The sequence below is a fragment of the Lynx rufus genome, unplaced genomic scaffold (assembly GCF_022079265.1).
Source record: "Lynx rufus isolate CCGP_SWC_20201006 ecotype Redwood Valley unplaced genomic scaffold, mLynRuf1.p SCAF_12, whole genome shotgun sequence".
Lineage (NCBI taxonomy): Eukaryota > Metazoa > Chordata > Mammalia > Carnivora > Felidae > Lynx > Lynx rufus.
Window position 1 is genome coordinate 32754461 of NW_025814826.1, and position 6000 is coordinate 32760460.

Here is a 6000-nt window from a genome sequence, read left to right on the forward strand (position 1 = left end):
TGAGAGGCAGAGAGAGAGGGAGACACAGAATCCGAAGCAGGCTCCAGGCTCTGAGCTGTCAGCACAGAGCCTAATGCAGGCTGAAACTCATGGACCATGAGATCATGACCTGAGCTGAAGTCGGATGCATAACCAACTGAGCCTTCTAGGCTCATAAAACATTCTTAACTGTAGAGAACAAACTGAGGGTTGGGGAGGGCATATGGGCAGGGGGATGGACTAAATGGCTGATGGGTATTAAGGATGGCACTTGTTGTGATGAGCACTGTTACATGTAAGTGATGAATCACTAAATTCTACTCCTGAAACTAATATTATACTGTACATTAACTAACTTGAACTTAAATCTTTAAGCATGAAAAAAAAAACCACAACCCAAAGCAGAATTATAAAAACTCAAGGGAGAGGTCAAAAGATATGAGAAGGAGAATAAAGGTGAGCCAGAAGAGCTCAAGCAATAAATCTAAGCCAGTACATCACCACTCTCCCTATTCATCAGTCTTGAGTTGGGCCATTCCTATAAATGATTTGGGATGTTGATATTTGGCGGATGCCATGTGTGGAGAAGAGGATGATTATAAACCCTGACTTTCCACGGCTTTCCTAAGGTGTTCCATGAAGTGGGAGGGCATTGCTAGGTCTAGAAATTATTCAACACATTCATATTTTGGCCTTATTTAAAGGCTTTTAGTGACTTCATCTTTATTTTAGGCATGCATTAGGCATGATGAGGACTTTAATCTCTTTGACAAGTCATCACACAGAGAAGGATATAAATATATCACTGAAATTCACACAATTGTAGAGGCATAATGGAGAGAAAAGTATAATTTGTTGCCTGGCTTTTTGAAAAGGTTCAACTAAAATGTTTGTCTTTTAGAAGCAATCATGTGGGCACAAGCCTTTTGGAATGAGGTTCTGAGAGCATTTTCAATCTGTCTATAGGGTACATAATTGGAGGACACAGAATACTTTATGTACTGGGTATTTGAAATGTGGATGCTTGTTGTGTTTTCTATTTATCCAAATCTATGCAACAAAGAATTGTTCCCAAGATGTTGTGAACATAGCAGCATTTACATGAGCATTCCAGATGCATGAAAAGCATTCTTGGGAAACTAGACCACGTTTATAAATTGGTTTTATAACAATGAGTATATTCAAGGATAAGATATTCCAACAAAGGTTAATGTTTCTCTGTCTCAACATATTTTTAATATTTAAGAGTAAGAGAAAATATCTTTAACACTTATTACATTAATTTAAGAGAAAGAAAAAAATCTTATCAAACATAAATGATTTGAGAAAGAAAGGAACTAAGAGTATAATAGCATTAATCAACAGAAATAAAGCATTAGAAATATACTATTGTTCTCCTTTATTAGAAAAATAAAAGAATTAAAAAGGCATGTAGGCTACTAAAGTCTAATCTCTCTCTCACACACACACTTGCTATGTTTTTCCCTGTAGAAAGTCTGAAAAATAATGTAAAAGAGCAATTTGCCACATTGAAAGAATTAAATTGATAGGTTCTCAGAACTTAAGAGACAAATCAATGCAGTGCATCATTTCAAATCCGTTGACTAATTTGTTTTGAACTCAACTCTTCTTTGTTCCTCACCACAGTTTTCTCAGCATTTTCCACTGGGAGAATGCTATTTTATTAATAAAATTTAACTTGCATATAAACACAGAGAATGAACATAAATTCAATAATACTTCTCTACAAAACAGTAGTTGAAGGAAGACTCTTCTGGGATAGCAACATCCTAATCAGATAGCACAAACATACTTTCCAGCTCTGGAGTCTGCCTCTGACATGTATTAATTATTCACACAACTATGAACATATTTTTCCTCAATGGGTTGGTTCATTCATTCATTTATTCACTGAATAACAAAGAAGCAAAAAGAGATTCAGATGAAGAGCAAAATTCCTGAGAGTTTATAGGACAGTGGTAAAATTGTTAATTAAATCATAACATATGATATGTTTGACTAGAATAAAGGTTAGTAAACTATGGGCCATGAATCAAATCCATCCCACTGCCTGTTTCTATACAACCCAAAAGATTAAAATAACTTTTACATTTTTAAGTAGTTGAAAATGTTGAAGAAGAAAACTAGTATACATGACACATGGAAAGTACATGAAATTCAAATTTCATTCTTAATGCATTTTTGTTTATTGAACATACCAACACTTATTTCTCACTGTACTGCTTATGACTGTTTTTGCGCTATGAGAGGTCGAGTTGAATGGTTGCAACGGAGACCATAGGACATGCAAAATCTAAAATATTTACTATGTGGCCCTTTACAGAAAAAAGTTTGCTGACCCCTGGACTAGAAGAACATAAAAGAGCATGGAGTTAATTTAGAGCAATCTACTAGAGTGGTCAGATGAGCAGAGTGCACAAGGAACCCTCACACAAATAATCATTCATATGTTCTGTCAAGGGAAAACAGAAACATTGTGCTAGGCATTCTCTATTCTGAACATGTCCTGTAAGAATGTCAGATGGCTCTGCATTGATAAGGAGAGCTTGCAATTTTATTACATTACAACCAGCCCTGAACTCCTTAGAAACTGGTGTTTCTGCCCCTAATTTAGAAACAAAAGTATACACTGGCAAGTGGGATTGTAAAATGGAAAATTTCTGACTTTTCCAACAAAGGACATATAATTTTGGTAGATCAAAGTGTCCTTGCAAAATCAGTACTTATAATCCTTTGCCCAGGATTCTCTTCTGTATTTCTTAAGGAAACCTCCCTGTGCATTAGAGATAAGTAATACAACAGGAATGTGATAAACAGACCTTCAATTAATGGTTCTTTTATGCAAAGCAAAATTAAAACAAAAACAAAAAACTCAAACCATTGCCTTTACCATCATTTTCCCTTTCTCCATCTCATATCGTTTCATTATAGAATCATACCAATAAAATAAAGTAATATTGTAAAAAAGATTTCAGTTACAAGTATTAATTAAAAATACCTCTATATGAACATAACACTATATTCATTATTTTACGGATTACACAAGGCGTGCTCTTTTTTTAAGTAAAAAAAGAATCTTTTCATTCAGTCACTGTCTCTAACCTCTTCCTTCTCTTCTCATTTTTGGAGTCTAATTACCATTCTCTAAATAGAGAATTTACATTCTATGTATACGAGAGAGTATATTCTTCTAGAATGTAAGATTCCAAATACAATTATTTTACAAGTTAAAAAAAATTACCTCCCTTCGTTTACTCTCCTATGATCTATGTAAACATGGCAGCATCAATTCAGGAAAGAGTTCTCCAATACTGGAAGAGATAAAGTTGACTCCATGTGTCTAAAACGTGAACTGAGTTCAATTAGTTTGATCATTTCAGCAAACAAAATAACAAGTACAATGCAATGTAGAGGATACCATCTGGCCAAGCTAACACACTGATGTCAGTTAAAGGAATACATAATCTAGTGGGAGGAGAGATAAACAAAAACAAATGCAGAAGGTTTCTGGAAACAAATAGTTCCCACATTTCTTGTGTTAGTTTTCCACTTGAGAAGATGAAAACACTACCAGAGGTTATATAAAATAGATTAATATTGTCTGACCAATGGTCACTATTGTAGCATAACCTGATACTAACAGTCAAAAATTATGAAACATAAAAAATATGTGGCGCCTGTGTGGCTCAGTCAGTTAAGCGGACGACTTCGGCTCAGGTCATGATCTCACGGTCTGTGAGTTCGAGCCCCGCATTGGGCTCTGTGCTGACAGCTCAGAGCCTGGATCCTGTTTCAGATTCTGTATCTCCCTCTCTCTGACCCTCCCCTGTTCATGCTCTGTCTCTCCCTGTCTCAAAAATAAATAAAATGTTAAAAAAAATTTTTAAAAATATAAAGGAAAATTAAAAAATCAAATGCTTTTGATACAGTGGCCGTGTATCTCATCTTGACAATTAGCACAATTTGCCTCTGAGTTAAGAGCATAGACATCATAGATAGCATCTCTTTCACTTTTAAAGTATGTCTTAATTTATGTATTTAGATACTAACCTTTTTAAAAAGTTTTTATTTAAATTCCAGTTAGTTAACATACAGTGTAATATTACTTTTAGGTGTACAACATAGTGATTCAACTGTTTCGTACAGTCCTTTACTGGATATGTCACTTGCAAATATCTTCTCCCATTCCATAGGTTGCCTTTTAGTTTTGTTGATGGTTTCCTTCACTGTGCAGAAGCTTTTTAGTTTGAAGAAGTCCCAATAGTTCATTTGTGCTTTTGTTTCCCTTGCCTCAGGAGACATATCTAGAAAGAAGATGCTACAGCCAATGTCAGAGAGGTTGCTGCCTGTGTTGTCCTCTAGAATTGTGATGGTTTCCTGTCTCAAATTTAGGTTGTTCATCCATTTTGAATTTATTTTTGTGTATGGGTAAAAAAGTGGTTCAGTTTTATTCTTTTGCATATTGTTGTCCAGTTTTCTCAACACCATTTGTTCAAGGGGCTTTTTTCCATTGGATATTCTTTCCTGCGTTGTCAAAGATTAGTTGACCATATAGTTGTGGGTCCATTTTTGGCTTTTCTCTTCTGTTCCATTGATCTATGTGTCTGTTTTTGTACCAGTACCATACTGTATTGATCACTACAGCTTTTTCAATATAATATAATATAATATAATATAATATAATATAATATAATATAATATAAGTCTGGAATGGTAAAACTCAGCAACACCCCAAAAAATGAATAATCTAACTAAAAATATGTAGAAGACATGAATAGACATTTTTCCAAAGAAGACATACATATGGCCAACAAACACATGAAAAGATGCTCAACATCACTCATCACCAGGGAAATACAAATCAAAACTACAAGGAGATATTGCCTCACACCTGTCAGAATGGCCAAAATCAACTACACAAGATACAACAGGTGTTGGCAAGGATGTGGAGAAAGGGGAAATCTTATGTACTGTTGATGGGAATGCCAACTTCCAGCAGCCACTCAAAAACAGTATGGAGATTCCTCTTAAAAAGTTAAAAATAGAACTACCCTACAATACAGCAATTGCACTACTAAGTATTTACCCAAAAAATACAAAAAATACTAATTCATACATATGCATGTGTGTGTGTATATATATATATATATATATATATATATATATATGTTACTCAGCCAGAAAAAAGAATGAAATAAATGATGCTGTTTGCAATAACATGGATGGAGCTAGGGAGTATTATACTAGGTGAAATAAGTCAGTCAGAGAAACACAAATATCATATGATTTCAGTCATAAATGGAATTTAAGAAACACACAAAGGGTTAAAAAAAAAAGACAGAGGAGGCAAACCAAGACTTTAGGAAACAGACTTTAAACTATACAATTATAGTTTAAACTATAACTATATACAACTTTACTATACAAACTATATACAACTTTAAACTATACAAAACAATCTGATGGTTACCAGAGGGGAAGTCGGGTGGGTGGGTAAAGTAGATGATGGGTATTAAGTAGTGTACTTGTTGTGATGAGCCAGGTATTTTACAGAAGTGTTGAATCAGGTGTATATTGTACGCCTGAAACTAATATTACATTGTACATTAACTGGAATTTAAATAAAAATTAAAAAAAATTTTTTTTAATGTTTATTTATTTTTGAGACAGAGAGAGACAGAGCACGAGTGGGGGAGAGGCAGAGAGAGAGGGAGACACAGAATCTGAAACAGGCTCCAGGCTCTGAGCTGTCGGCACAGAGCCCGATGCGGGGCTCGAACCCAGGAACCGTGAGATCATGACCTGAACTGAAGTCGGACGCTTAACCGACTGAGCCATCCAGGCTCCCCCAAAATGTTTAATAATAAGTAAAGAAATAAGAGACTAGAATTAACAAAGATGAAAGAAGTAAATACTGATTTTTTTAAAAACTGTGTAAAGCAATAGAATTGATAAATGATCCCCATAGATAATTTGTTATAGATCAAACCAATAATAGAT